Below are 16,631 nucleotides of genomic sequence, written 5' to 3' on the forward strand. Positions count from 1 at the left end.
GATAGGCAGAATACAATAGAACAGGGCCAAAATGGGAGAATCCCACCCCTGGGTGTGTGTGTGTGTGTGTGTTTCAGGTGGGCTTCCTAGCTTTAGAAGGAGAGAGGGAACGAGGAAGAGAGGGGGATACAGAAAGAGAGAGAAAGAGAGTGGAAGAGAGAGAGGGGAGAGAGAGAAAAAGTGAGAGAGAAAGAGAGAAGGAAGATACAAGAAAGAAAAGAAAGGGAAAAGAGAAAGAAAGAAAATGGGAGAGAGAAAGGAAGTGAAAGGAAGAAAGGGGGATGGAAGGGGCAGGAAGAAAAGGAAAGAGAAAGAAAGAAAGAAAGAAAGAAAGAAAGAAAGAAAGAAAGAAAGAAAGAAAGAAAGAAAGAAAGAAAGAAAGAAAGAAAGAAAGAAAGAAAGAAAGAAAGAAAGAAAGAAAGAGGGAGAGAGGAGAAAGTAAATGAGATATATGAATGGATAAGTAAATACATGGAAGGAGGGAGGGAGGGAGAGAGAAAAAAAAAGGAGTGGAAGGTAGGACATAAACCCTGGCTTCAGAAGACTTTGAAGCAGCACAGCAATCTAGGGCTGGCCTGCAAGGGATCTCAGAGGTCATCTAGTCCAACCCCCTGCTCCAGCAGGAGATCCTTACAGAATCAAAGAATAACAGAGTTAGAAGGGTGTGTATGTGTGTGTGTGTGTGTCAAAACACCAAAAACAGGCCAAGTAGTTCTGTGGAAGTCAGTTGTAAATTAGAACACTTGCTAAACAACTGGCCATTAAGCAAGGACCTGATCATTAAGCGAGGACCACTTATATTTGGTTTGCCAGTCACATGGCCACCTGGCCACACCCACCCCAGTCACATGACCCCCTAGCCATGCCCAGTCAGCAAGCCACTCCCACCCCAGTCACATGACCACCAAGCCACACCCACAAATTAGGCCACACCCATAGAACCGGTTGTTAAGAAATTTGAATCCCGGGGACTTCCGGTTTGCCAGGCTTCGGCGGCGGCGGGGATTCGCGATCCTGCGCGATCCTTGTTGCGCTAGCCGTCTTGGTGCCTCCGATCCTGACGGGTCTGGAGGATAAGGCTGCCCCGTAGAGGCAGCCAAAGATAGGGAGGATCTGGAGAGGGGTTTGGGGGTATCGCAGACCCCCTCCCCACCCGGCATAACCTCCTTTTCTCAAGGCGGTGGAGCGGCGGTCAGCAATGGCCGCCACAAAGAAGCCGGCAGCTGGATAAGATTGTGCTGGAGGAAGAAGGAGAAAGAAGAAACAGGAGAAGTGAAAGTGCTGGCTGAGACGGGACAATAACAACTTTTAAATACCCTGGAAACTGAATTGCTTGAATTGCCTGAAAGATACATTGTATCCCTAAGAAGATTGGAAAGCGGCGGAGAAAGCTGTCAAGGGAAAGTTGTTTTTTTTCTTCACTCCCACCCCATATAAAGCCAAGGGATAAAGGATTCCTGGACAACTTAAGAAATCGGAAAACCTGTATTGGAGGTATGGATTTCTGAACATTTAAAGGAAAATTGTTGTTGTAAGTGGGAAGGGAGAGGAAAAAAAGAAATTGGAGCAGAATTTGAAAAAGGAGGAGATTGCCTAGAACTTTAAAGAAAGATATATCTTAATTGGAACTCTTTGATTAAACAGTAACCCCAGAAAGAGAAATACAAGAAAGAAAAAAAGTATTAAAAGAAATAGTTTATTTGGATTCTTTGGTGACTTTGGAACTTTTTGGAATTATTCTTGATTAAAAATACTTGGGTGGTTGTTTTGGAAAAAGTTTTTCTCTTCACGATGGCATTGCTTGTGGATGAACTAAAAATTTAATATCAAAAATATAAAAAAGAAGAACAAGATGGAAAAGATACTTTGGGCACCCTTTTTCAATTTATAGAAATGGCGGTATGTGGATATTCTGTATTTTTCCATAAGAAAAATCTTGCTTAGCACGTATACCTCTCAGAGCAAAGTTCACTAAACTGACAGGAAAATAACTGACAGGAAGAAGCTAAATTGATAAGATTAACACAGAGGTCTGTGTCAGATAAAGTAAAGACATATTTCACAAAAGCCTGTGAAAGGATGTATATTCAAAAGTCTGTCAGATAAGATGTGTATTCTGTAAAGACATGTTTACCGGAAAACTATTAATCAATAACAGCCAAGAAGTTCGTTATTTGTATCACTTGTAGCCTGGTCTAAAGATAAACTTTGTAACTTCTTTGTCTTTCTGTAAACCCCCTCACCCCCTCTTTTCAGCATAATAAAAGAGCACAGCGTAGAGCAAGCTAGCCAGCCTAAACATTCCATCTGTCTTAGGCTCAAATGAGGTAATCCCATCTGCCTCAAGCAATGCGCTGTCTCACCTAAAGAAATCTTCGTCTTGTGTTCTTTTTTCTTTTAGCTTTGCAATCACTCTTGCGAGAGTCCCTCAATCACCCTGGCTAGGGTTACGCTGCTTGCCAAACTTCGCCCTTGCGAGGGCTTCTCTCTATCTCACCCTTGCGAGGGTCCCTTTCTGAGAGGAATTCAGCAATCAACCTGAAGATCTAAACAACAGACCGGTTGCTCAACGCAACAAATGGGGGCTCGTCCGGGATTCCTTGATTTGTCCGGGATTCCTTGATTTGTCCGGGATGCCTTGATTCGTCTGGGATCTCTTCGATCTTCAGGTTCCAAGGTGTGACTTCTGTCTAGAGGTGCATCTCCTTCACTCCCATTGCTACGCACCTGGCATAGGTTTCGTACGAATCGTAAGTAATGGGCTCCTCACTTTCTCAAGTTTCGTCAGGGCACAGGGACGAACTTTATAGTCTAGTGAAGAAGGCTAATTCCTTTCAGAAAATTAATGGTACAACTGTGTACCCAATTTCGAAGAAATCTTTAAATAAATTTATAATTTATATAGAGGCGCACTGTCCAGCCTATCCATCTGCTGGAACTCTTAGCCATTCTCAATGGGAAAAATTAGGAAAATATTTACATGAAATTCCCAGAGCTCCCATGGATATACTTATCTCTTGGAGAGCAATAATGGCTGCTATAACAATTGTTTATCCATCTTCTAGTCTTCCTGAAAAATATTTTTCTCCTGTTTCCTCTGATTCCCCTTCTTCTAATTTAAAAACTTCCAAGCCTCTTGCAGCTCATTTTGATACAAATTCTTCCTTACCTCCTTATACTGACATTTCTTCCCCTCCTCCTTCCTCTCATTCTTCTCTTCCTGATTTTTCTCCTATGAAACCTGTGGGAGGAATCATAACTAATCTTCTGTCATCACCTCTTTCTTTAGAAACAGAAAATCCTTCTGCTTATCCTATGACTATCATCCCTGGAGCAGCAGGAGGCAATGTTCATACTAACATTGAATTTAAAGTTTTGAAAAATATTAAAGATGCAGTTACAACTTATGGACTGCATTCTCCTTTACTAGGGAATACTTGATTCTTTGGTTACAGCTAATACAGTTATGTTATTATATGATTGGAAAATGCTTTTCTCTATGCTTATGACTCCAGCGCAATATGTTGTGTGGCAATCTGAATATGAAAAAGGTATTGAGGCTGAAATTCGTAGGGGTTTGCCTGCTGGAGTAACTGAAGATCATTTAATGGGGAAAGGTCAATTTTCTACTTTAGTACAACAACAAAATTCTCCCCGTCGTTGTTTTGCTATTATTCATATGTGTGCTATGAATGCTTTAAAGCGTGTGGATGATTCAGATTCACAGTCCACTCAAGCATTTTTAAAAATTATGCAAGGTCCTGATGAGCCTTATGCTTCATTCATCAGTCGGCTTCAAACAGCCTTAGATAGACAGATAGATAATTCTGTTGCTAAACAAGAATTACTTATAAAATTGGCTTTTTCTAATGCAAATCAAGATTGTCAAAAAATTCTACAGCCAGTTGCTAATAAGCCAGGAGTGACTTTGGCTGAGTTTTTACAACTCTGTAGAATTGTAGGAACAACCACTCATAAAATGGATATGCTTGCTACTGCAATCACTTCTTCATTACCAAATCCTAATTCTGCTTCCACTTTTTCTCCTGATGCTTTTGCTGTAACACGCAATGGCAATTGTTTTAACTGTGGAAAGCCAGGACATTTTAAAAATCAATGTCATTTGCCAGGGGGTGGAGCTGCCTTTCGTGGCCAAACCAGAGGTCCACCTTCCTCATCTAAGCCAAAAACTATCTGTCCTCGCTGCAGGAAAGGCTATCATTGGGCTTCACAATGTCATTCTAATCCTTCTCCTTCTCAGCCTTCGGGAAACTAATTGAGGGGTCTTCAGCTAGCCCCGCTACAAAGGCTGAATTACCTGTCACAACATTTCCTGTGGTATTGTTAGAGGATCTTGTGTATGATGATCCTGGTGCAGTTTTTACTCTTCCTTTAACTACAACATTTCTCAAACCTTTACCTCCTTCCACACCTGTCTTGCTTATTCCCAATTCTTCTCTTACAATAGAGGGTGTGGTTGCAGCTCCTTACTTATATGATTCTTCTGCTCTTAATAATCTTGCATTGGCTGCAATAGGAGATCGTTGCTTTACTTTAAAAAAGGGGACAGTAGTGGCAACACTTATAATTTTGCCTCTTTTTGAACCACTTTCTTTGTTTGCATTACAGCAGCCTGTTCAAGCTTCAAAACCAACTCTTTCTGTTACACTCAATGGTCGAATTTTTGAAGGTCTGATTGACACCGGTGCAGATGTTTCTGTTATTCGTTCTTCTGAATGGCCCTCTTCTTGGTCTCTCACAGAAGCTTCTTCAGTGCAGGGTGTAGGTGGAGCTCAAGCTGCTAAGGTCAGCTCTCATTGGCTCTCTGCTTCTACTGAGCATTCAACTTTAACTGCTTATCTTAAACCCTATATCCTTCCTCTACATTGCAATCTATGGGGACGTGATTTACTTTCTCAATTTCAGGCTTATATTCAGATACCATAGTTTTTCTATTAAAATGTCTATTTCTCCTTTATCTCTTACTCTTAAAACCTCTATTCCTGTTTGGGTGGATCAATGGCCTCTCACAAAAGAAAAATTGGAGGCTTTACATCTTCTTGTTCATCAACAGTTAATAGAAGGACATATTGAACCATCCACCAGTCCTTATAACACCCCAGTATTTGTAATTAAAAAGAAATCTGGCAAATGGCGTCTCCTTAATGATCTCAGACCCATAAATTTAATTATTCAACCTATGGGACCACTGCAGTGTGGTCTGCCTAATCCTAATTTAATCCCAGCTGGATTTGATCTCATAATAATAGATTTAAAGGACTGTTTCTTTTCTATACCTTTGGCACAAAAGGATAGGATCATCTTTGCATTTACAGTGCCAGAGCTTAACAACTCTAAACCCACATCTAGGTATCAATGGAAAGTTCTTCCACAAGGTATGCTTAATTCACCAACTATGTGTCAATATTTTGTCAATGAGGCTCTGCATCCTTATAGATCTCAATTTCCAAATTTTCTTGTATATCATTACATGGATGATATCTTAATTGCTGCTGATGGGCCAAAGGGGACAGTTCAAAAAACTTTTCCAATCCTCCTGACCACATTAGCAAAAGCAGGGTTACATATAGCACCTGAAAAATCCAGTCTCACTACCCAATGCAATATTTAGGTCACAAGGTTTTAGCTTCCACAGCATCTCCACAAATTCCTTCACTTACACTTCCACAGCCAACAACACTGGTTCAATTACAGCAGTGCTTGGGGTTATTAATTGGGCTAGACCATATCTTGCTTTAACCACACCGATGCTATCACCACTTTTTCAAGCACTAGTAGGATTGAAAAATCCTGCAGATAAGGTCTATCTTTCAGATCAGCATCTAGAAGCTTTAAAACAAGTAAACACAGCCCTAGCAACTCAATGGGTAAATCGTGCACTCACAGATAAACCACCTTCTCTTGCTATTCTTTCCACTCATCAACTACTGACTGCAATAATTGTTCAAATATCTAATACAAAAATCTTCATATCTTGGAATGGTTACACCTACCACACACTCCAAAAACATCTATTTTTACTAGAGCAGCACAAATGGCTTCTCTTATAGAAAAAGGGCGTAAGAGAACCAAAGCTCTAATGGGAATGGATATTTTTACATTGTATATTCCTTTTAAGATTACTCAATGGGAACCTCTTTTTCAGACTTCCACAACACTGCAGGATGCATTGGAAGATTGGTGTGGCCAAGTGTCGTGCCACCTTCCCTCTGATTCACGATTGCAGGTGTTGGGGACAGTTCCTTTTGTTTTACAATCACCTTTTGTCCAACAGCCATTGAAGGAAGGCTTAACTGTCTTTACTGATGGTTCAAAAATATTGGAGCATGTACATGGTATGAAAATGCTCAATGGCATAAACGCTTAACTACTTCACAATCATCAGCACAACAAGCTGAATTAGCTGCTTTCCTATTGGCGTTGTCTCTTTTTCACAACAATCTTTAAATGTAATATCTGATAGTATGTATGTTACTCAGATGGTTGCTCATATTTTTGATGCATATATTTCTCCTGTTACTCCTCCCTCTCTAATGAAACTTTTTTACAGCTTCAGACATTGCTGAAAAAGCGAGGGAAACCTTTATTTGTAACTCATATCAGAAGTCATCAGCAATTGCCTGGATTCCTATCAGAAGGCAATCACATGGCAGATGAGGCTTGTAAAGTTATGGCCTCCTCTCCCCTTCTCCAACAGCTTTCACCTGGGGAGAGTCATGATTATTTTCATCAAAACAGGAAAGCCCTAGTGAGACAATTTGGAATTACATATCAAGAAGCCACAGCAATAATTCAACAATGTCCAACATGTAGCTTGCAGGCCAAAGGTATCCCTGAAGGCGTTAATCCTAGGGGTACTCAAGCCTGTGATACATGGCAAATGGATGTAACTCATTATTCTCCCTTTGCTCCCTGGAAATACATTCATGTATCAGTAGATACTTATTCAGGGTTTATTATAGCAACATTGGAAAGAGGAGAGGCTACAAAAAATGTTATTAATCACTGTATTAGGTCATTCGTAACGTTGGGATGTCCAAAAATTCTCAAAACAGATAATGGTCCTGCTTATGTCAGTTCTCCATTTGCTGAGTTTTGTCATAAGTGGGCCATCACACATAAGTTTGGCTTACCCTTCAACAGCCAAGGTCAAGCGATTGTAGAGAGATCGCATTTAACTTTAAAACAAGCCCTTGATAGGCATCTGGGGAAAAAAGGCTCAGGCCCCCCAAACCTCCCAACGTTGCAAAATATCTTAAATGTTTGTCTGTACACTCTTAACTTTCTCAATCTTACTGGCTCTCCTCCCTCCACAGCGGCTTCTCGCCACTTCACCAAGCCAGTAGTTCCCTCTTCCCGTCCTCTTGTTTATTTCAGACAGCTTCCAGATCCTGCGTGGAAAGGTCCTGCACAGCTCATCACCTGGGGAAAAGGTTACGCAGCTGTCCAACTTCCTGATCGAGTGCTTTGGGTTCCTGCTCGCTGTGTCAGACCTTACCATGGCAAACCTGACTCTAACCCTAATCTTTCTTCTGATATCAATACTTCCTGTCTTTTCTCAATTTAAGGCATCTCCTGATGCTATTTTTGCTTTCCTTACTGATACTGTTACTTTTATTTTTAAAGATAATCTTCTTTCTGCATGTAATTATGTTTTCCAACACAATGGTAGTTTTCTTTCTCCTACTTCTGACATAACTATTTACTATTACTATTCTCCTTGTTTAATATTTTTAACTATACATGTTACTCCACTCATTTTCGATACTTTTTCACAATCACACTTATTTCAATCACACTGTTCTATTGCTTTCAACTTCTTCAGTGGCATCTACTCCACTATCTTCGGTTTTACTTACATTGCCATCTCAAGCTAATTCTGAGAAAACTTTTCCTGGAGATAAACTACGCTGGCATCTTCGTTGCTGCTTTCCACCCTGTGATGTCACCAAATGCATATTGCATCATTCATCTTCCTGGGTTCCTGATCACTACAAACCACCTGTCGTGCGAAGACGATACCTCATCCCTGATGACATCCATCGCAAGACTACAGCTCTCATTCGAGCTCGCTATCTTGGGTATCCTGCCTTCATCGCTGACAACTCCATCTCTAAGCAGTCTGCATCTCATGCTGTTCCAAGATTTGGCTATCATCGCATTCCTCGAAGCATGCAATCATCTTCTACAAATGAACATCAACCTCAAACTTACACCTGGACTATCCTTGATTTTCAAGGAAAAATTTTAAACACCACCACTAATTATACTAGATGGCCATGGTTCCTCAGCTTTTCATGGATTTTGCTGAAATGGGAACAGGAGTAGAAAAATTTGCAGACAAAAAACTACAAGCTGATACATGGGACAAGCAAGGCTCCTGTTCTCCAGCACCTGCTGACAACTTTAGATTATATTTTTGTCCTGCTCATAGTACTGGTACTTCTCGCTCTGCCTGCGTGGGGTAGTTGACAAATATTGTAAAAATGGAGTTGTGTATCCACAGGTCATATCTGGTGGGAAGCACCTACCAAAAATGACTATATTCATATTACTCGTGCTCAAGCACATCTTCCCTGCTCTCAATGGCCTTGTTGTGGACAGAGAATAAATCCACTCAGAATCACCTTTACTGCAAAAGGAAAGACACTTGCAAGAAAACAAGGGATGGTTGGGTTCACTTGGGGAGGACGTCAGTGGGATGGTCAAGGAGATGAAGGGAATATTTTTACAATTCGTCTTTCAATATCAATGTCTCATTATGATGTTGGTCCCAATCCTAATTTGAAATCAACCTTTCTACAAAAACCCAATATTCAGATGAATCCATTAGTACAGTTGGTCAATTCTTCTTACACATTGCTAGCAATTACACTTAATGATTCATCTAAAACTGATAGTTTGAAAACACTTGACAATAAAGTTAGCTTTCTCACATCTGTAATTGAATCAAAAGACCTTGTCAAAAAACCTTTGCTGGAATGGTACTCTGACCAAGAGTCAGAAGAAGAATTAGACACTAATAACTCCTTTTCTCCAAAAGAAGTTTTGTTAACTCTGCCAAGTCATGATTTGGGGGATGAGGACTTTTCCTCGTATGAGTTAGATCTGCAAGGCACCAACAAACTGAAGGGTTTGTTGTCACCTTGTGGGACTACTCGGGAGGAGAAAGGACTCTACCTAGAATCATGAGCACAAAAAATAAAGAAAAGGAGGAATTGTGGATATTCTGTATTTTTCCATAAGAAAAATCTTGCTTAGCACGTATACCTCTCAGAGCAAAGTTCACTAAACTGACAGGAAAATAACTGACAGGAAGAAGCTAAATTGATAAGATTAACACAGAGGTCTGTGTCAGATAAAGTAAAGACATATTTCACAAAAGCCTGTGAAAGGATGTATATTCAAAAGTCTGTCAGATAAGATGTGTATTCTGTAAAGACATGTTTACCGGAAAACTATTAATCAATAACAGCCAAGAAGTTCGTTATTTGTATCACTTGTAGCCTGGTCTAAAAGATAAACTTTGTAACTTCTTTGTCTTTCTGTAAACCCCCTCACCCCCTCTTTTCAGCATAATAAAAGAGCACAGCGTAGAGCAAGCTAGCCAGCCTAAACATTCCATCTGTCTTAGGCTCAAATGAGGTAATCCCATCTGCCTCAAGCAATGCGCTGTCTCACCTAAAGAAATCTTCGTCTTGTGTTCTTTTTTCTTTTAGCTTTGCAATCACTCTTGCGAGAGTCCCTCAATCACCCTGGCTATAGGGTTACGCTGCTTGCCAAACTTCGCCCTTGCGAGGGCTTCTCTCTATCTCACCCTTGCGAGGGTCCCTTTCTGAGAGGAATTCAGCAATCAACCTGAAGATCTAAACAACAGACCGGTTGCTCAACGCAACAGCGGTATGTACTTTTTAAAAATTGACTACGCAGCAGGACGACTGGGACAAAGAAGAAGAAGAAGCCATCTTTGATGAACAATGGGTTCTTGTTGGGGAGGAGGAGAAAGGAAAAGAAAAAGGGGATTTTAAGGTTTGAAAAAACAATCAAAAAGAGAAAAAATGAGATGAAAGGTGGATACAAGGTTAGAAAACAACAGAAAGGGGGTAAGCAGGAAGAAGAAAAGGGAGGAGGAGAGACAAAGGGGTATAAAGGACAAGGAGAAAAATAAGCAAGAGAGAAAGGAGGGGATGAGAAGCCTTAATTGTGGGAAGCAAGATTTAAAGAAACAAAACTTATTTAGAGACAATGGGTAAATCTAATTGAAAAAGGGATTCTGGGGATTTCCGGTTTGTCGGCTTTGCGAGCGGTAGGGATTCGTGAAGCTGCGCGATCCCTGCCGCGCTAGCCGCTTTTGGGGCTCCGATCCGAAGGGTGCGGAGCAAGCTGCCACTGCAGGGGCAGCTGAAGGTAGGGGGATCCGGAAAAGGGTTTGGGGTGTTGCAGACCCCTCCCTGGCCGGCAGAACCTCCTTTTACCAAGACGGTGTAGCGGCGAATTGTAATGGCCGCCACAAAGAAGCCGGCAGATGGGCAAGTATGCGCAGGAGGAAGAGGAGAAAGTTTTTAAAAGTGAAAGTCTTCTTGGTTCGATCCAGGACTCTGAGATATATTTAATTTAATTCCTGGAAGTGATGGCTTTTTGGGATGATTCTTTCCACAAGAGAAAATAAGCGGCAATTCTGAGGTGCTGAAAGGAAAGTTTACTCTCCCTCCCGACGGAATTAACAAACGGATATTGAGAAACCTGTTTTTTTTTTTCAGGTAAAACTAGCTTTATGGGATAAGTCGGAAGGGAGAGGACAACAAATATATTTATCTGGTTGGATTTTGTTGGAGGAGATGCCTTAAAGATTTGGAGACAGAAATAAAATTTTAATAAGGCTTTAAAACACAGATTTTCTTTTTTCCTTTGTTTGATACTACCCCTGGAAGAGAAAGTGGAAATTTTGGCTTGGCTTGGATTGATTGAGGATTGTGGACTTTGGGATTGTCTTACTTTTCTTTTGGAATATTTTGGTTGGAGTAAGAAGAAAGAGGGAAAAAAGACAAGAAAAGATTTATAATGGCTTTCTCCCTTGAGGAACTGAGGGATGAATATGAGCAAACAAAAGCAGCCTGTAAAGATGGTATGGAAAAAGCTTTTCTATTTTTAGAAATGGCACTGGTTAACTATGAACAGACAATGCGACAGATGGAACAACAGCAAGAAGAAGACACCATCTTTAATGAATCCCAAAATTTATCTAAGGAAGAAGGAAGGAAGAAAGCGAGGAAAATGAAGGACTTAAGATCTAAAAAAACATTTAAGAAAGAGAAAAATATGATGGAAAAATATGATGCAAAATAAATACAATGATAGCAAACAAGAGAAAAAGGGAATACAACAGAGAAGGGATGCCAGCAAGACAGAGGTTAGAAGAAGGGGGGGTAGGAAGATCTGGTGGGGGAAGAAAGAAAGGGGAAAGGCGGAGAAAAGCCACAAAGTTTTAAAATTGGATGGGAAAAGAGGAATCTTTTTCAGGGATAAAGGGTAAAGTATAAATTTTCTTAAAAAAGATTTTGCAAGGTACATAAGACGGTATTGTAATATTTGTATTAGAAATAGAAAATTAGAATGGCTTAAGAGTTAATAAGAAATTAAAATGTTGAAATGATTAATAATGATTGATTTTTAAAATGTAATAAAATATTGAAGGGAAAGGCAATGAGAATGCTATAAGATTTATTATTTAGATTTATTATTTAACTACGTATTTAGGAGGATATTATGTATTTAAACATTTCCGATTTATTACTCTGTTTTTATTGTTATTAAAAGTAAAATTAATAGATAGAATGTACCAAGCAGAATCAGATTGGATATTAGGTGTCATTTTAAATGTTAATCTAATATTTAGGGAGAGGATAGAAAGGCATCATACTCTGATTAGAGATTTCAGGAGAAATTCTTTTTTTTTTTTTCATTATAAGGAATGAGATAGAGGGATAATAAAGGATGGGCAAAAGATACAAATATAATGATTTAAATTAAGATGGATTGAATAAGATAGAATTATGAAGAGTGAAATGTGTGGAGAAGTATATATAGAAGATACAGAATGGTAAACAAAATAGGTAATGATTTCTAAGATGAGCATGAATATAATTAAAGCCCATATAAAGAGAGGTACCGGGGCCAAGTTACTTTACTAAAAGATTTTTTATATGTTTGTTTGTGTCTGCTTATGTTTTTAAATATGTAATGGATAATGACGACTTGTGTGTTTTGAAAAAAATTAATAAAACTTGTTTAAAAAAAAAAACTTTTATTCGGATTCTGCTTAGTACATTCTAAAGCTACACACTATATTTAAAAAATATATATATAAATATATAATTAAAACAACAATCCATACCAGTTAAACTCTATGATTAAAATTAATATTCATTTAAATCTTAAACATTTTACATCTTTCAAACATTTCCTTTTCAAATAAGTCTTATGCTTCTCTCTATGGGAACCCTTATAGTTTTTGCGTAATTTTCAAAACATTATGTAATTAAAATGTTCCCATTCCTTTTTAATTCAATTCTCTCATATTTCATTTCATTTATTTTGTGCAAAAAAGAAAAAAGTTTCACTAAATTACATTGAATATTTTATCCCATTTTTATAATCATATGTGATTCCAATTTTCTAACATTATTTCTAATACAAATACAACAATACAGTCTATATGTACCTTTGCAGAATCTCTTTTTCAGTTATTATTTTTACCCATTATCTCTAAATAAATCCTGTTTCTTTACATCTTGTTTCAAACCCTTGTAGCTTCTCTTCCCTTCCTTCCTCCCTTGCTTCTTCACACCCTTTTTACCCCCTTGTCTCTCCAAGCTCATTTCCCTCTTCTGTATTCTTCTTTTCTGTTGCTTTCTGACATTGTGTCCACTTTCACCTTATTTTTCCCCTTTTTTGGTTGTTTTTAGGTCTTAAATTCTCCATTCTCTTTCCCCTCTTTCCCCTTTCTTCCCCAGATAAAGTTACTTGTTCATTAAAGATGGCTTCTTCTTTTCCCAATCTTCTTGTTCTTGTAGTTTCTCATGGGTAAAAATCGCCATTTCTAAAGTTGAAAATAGAGCCAAGGCCCCTTCCTTCTTGTTCCTCTTTATATTTTTGAATTCAATTTTCAGTTCACATCCCCAAGTGATGCCATTATAAAGATTTTTAAACAACCATCCAAGTATTTTTAATCATTAAAATATAATTTCCAAAAGTCCCAAAGTCACCAAGCAGTCCAAATACACACAACCTGTTCCATTTAACACTTTTCTCTTTTTCACTTTCTCTTCCTGGGGTTACGATTCAGGCTCACAAAGTTCAATTAAAATGTATCTTTTAGAAGTCTTATTACAATTTAACTTTCGATTCTTTTAAATTCAAGCAATCTCCTCCCGTGATCACCTCTTTATTCTTTTCCTCGCTTCCCACTTGCAGCCAAAAAAAAGTTTTTTTTCAATGTTCAGAAATCTTTATTATCCTTGGGTTTAATTTTCAGTTTAATTACCTGCAATGCCAATGCGGGTTTTTCCGATTTCTCATTCATCTGCTTTCACCGTAGAAAGGAGAGTGAGAAAAACAAACTTTCCTTTTCTTTCATTCGCTGCTTCCGGATCTTCCTTAGGAACAATGAATCTTTTTTTTAGATTTAAATTTAAATTCCGAGATATCTTGAATGTTGCTTGTTATCCCGTTAAGCCTTTCCTTCTTAACTTTGTCTGCATACTTTTCCAGATGAGTGCTTCTTTGTGGTGGCCATTTCTGACCACTGCTCACACATGTCGGAGAAAATGGAGTTAAACCAGCTGAGGAGGGAGGTGCGGACTCCCCATAAAAACCCTGCCCAGGTCTCCCCTGTCTTCAACCACCTCTACAGGGTGACTTTGGCCCCAAAGCCGGCTGGCTCCAGGCACTCAGCGAGTGTGCAAGCAGCTTGCATGCAGGTGCCAGTTCACACACACGTAAAGCCCAGCAAAACCAGAATTCAAAAAGGCTTGGAAACTTGAACAGGTGATTCCGGTTTTCTGTCTGTCTGCAGTGGCTGGGGAGAGATTTTCATTTCACGTAAAAGATAACACATTTTTCAAAAAGGAATTGTAAATTATAAATGCTTTCAAGTAATGCTTAAAATTAATCACTTAGCACTAAAACTGTTTTTCTATTTCAGCTCATGTTTTCACAGCTCTTCATCCACACTACAATCATGTGAGATAGAAAACACACGCCTCTTTTGAGTGCTCTTCATACATGACTTCTCCATGTTGGCTTCTTTCATTAATGATGATGTGAACTGTAATATGTTCGTCTAAATTTATTCATCTGAGGTTGCATTCATCTACTTTAAGACCTGCTGAAGATCAGATAGATTTTACTCTGTCTGATATGCCGCATCATGAAACAAAGGGTGTGCCTATTTTCATGACTGTATTTACTAACATCCAATTTCACGGCATCTTCCCATCTTTTTATCTGTTTTTAGTTTTCTGTTTTCTATTTTCCTTCTGTCAAAGTCTTGAATTTTTCCTTCAATTTTAAATATTTTTTAAACATTCTTTCATTTTGCCCTCTATTCTTCTTCTGATTCTAGGACTACATTTGATCAGAGTTGCATCTAAAGAGAAGATTTCCCCCTTGAACTCCCTCAGTTCTGAAGGAAGAAAGAACCCTCCTCTCTCTCTCCCCCAGTGGCTGCCTCTTTTCCTTACCTGCCTGTGTTGTCACAACCCAGCCCTTTGCCAATCAAACATAGAGGAAGAGACAGTGGTTGCTTGGGAACCTAGCCATCAATCAGCCCATGGAGAGAGTTGAATAAACAAGATGGGGGGGGCAGAGTAAATAAGGATAAAATTAAAAGTTTTTGGTGATGAGAAAATGACAAAACACCCAGAAATCCAAAAGAGGGGAGGCTTAAGACTTGGAAGATCTCCCCACCTAAGAATGGCTGCAGTGAGAGATTCTCCCCAAATATGGAGACTTTGGGAAAGTGGGCGTAATGGCTGCCAAGGAGAATCTGGCTGGAGGTCTGGAGGGACCATGAGGGACCCTCAGGATGCATCTCCCTCAGAGTCCTAAGAGTGACCTCCGGGAGATGCCGATTGCATGTTTATAATCCCATTCAGTATGAATGGTAAAGTGTTCACCTCAAGTTTGGCTGATGAATTAAAACATTTTCCAAGACGACTCAGAAAGATCAGTGTAGCTTTTACTTAAAGACAAAGACAATGCAAGAACTGTATTTGGATGTCACAGTATTTTTACAACAACTTAACAAAAAACAAGCTACGTGGTTCTTCTTAGATGGAGAAAACCTTTAATAATTTGCATTGGCCTTTTTTGCTTAAGTTCTGGAAGGCATTGAGCCCTTGCTGAGAATTTTATTCAAGGAATTTATTGTCAGAAGGCTCAATTATGATTAATGGTGATCTTTAGGTTAGTTGCCTAGCAACAAAACAAGATTCTGATCGGTGACAGTTGGCTGCCGCAACATTCCAGAGTGACAGTTGATACTAGAAGAGACGTTCCCTGTCTTCTCTTTGCTGGAAATAACATTCAGCTCAAATGTATGATCCCTGTGTATGAATTTCACTCTTGACTCTTAGTCCATTGGGACAGCTGAGGAGTTGTGACCCTGCTATTGAGCCTTGGAGCTCTTTGCACAACCCTCTTTGGAAAACACCCTTTGCAGAATGAAGTTGCCCTGAATGACTAGTTTCAGGAAAGGTTGGCAGATGAGATTCTTCACAAGTTAACGAACCAAATGTTTGAGCAAGTGCAAGAATTCCCAGCTGTACTTGTATATGAGAGTGTGATGACCCAGGGTGTGGCACAAAAGCACAACAAAGTCACAAAAATAGGTAAAGTCCCTTTAATACCTTCAACTTGGCCCCCAATGTCCAGTTATCATCGGCTGGAAAAACTCTCCCAAGAACAGTTTTAAAGGGAAGAAATTCCATCCGAACCCAAAGTACATAAATTATAAATAAAAACAACACAAACCACGCTGCAGCAATTAACAAGGCGGGGCAGGATGAAATTGTAGAGGAACTTCAAAGATAATGAAACACACACAGTTGGGAGGATGCCAAAACTCAGATAAGACTTGACAAATCAAAATAATTCATGCTTTGTTTTCAGCAGAGAGCTGTACACAAACACCAGCTTTATCAAGTTTCCCAGCTGCAGCTAATCAAGGGAATTAGGGCCTTTTCTCCCCCATAACCCCACATCGCTCCTTATCAAGTTTTCCTCCTCGTGCCCTGAAGAGGGGTGGGCCTGGGTCTTTCTCTGAATGCCAAGCCGGACTGTGCCCTTCTCCAGTTTCCTCCACAGCCACCAGAAGCCACACTCCCACTCTGTCAGCTGTTCCACCTCTCCCTCGGAATCAGATTCCAACAGGGACATGACAGATGGGTACCTAAAGAGCAAAGGCGAGAGCACACAATAGATGAAACTTAGGTAAACCACAACAACTTGATTGCAGGAAATACGACTTCAGCAACAGAGTGGCCAATGTCTGCAATACTCTACCTGACTCTGTGGTTTCTTCCCAAAATCCCCAAAAATTAATCTTAGAC

This window comes from Notechis scutatus, chromosome 2 (assembly GCF_049901735.1).
Source record: "Notechis scutatus isolate UNSWTSFEM ecotype Mainland chromosome 2, rNotScu1.2, whole genome shotgun sequence".
Lineage (NCBI taxonomy): Eukaryota > Metazoa > Chordata > Lepidosauria > Squamata > Elapidae > Notechis > Notechis scutatus.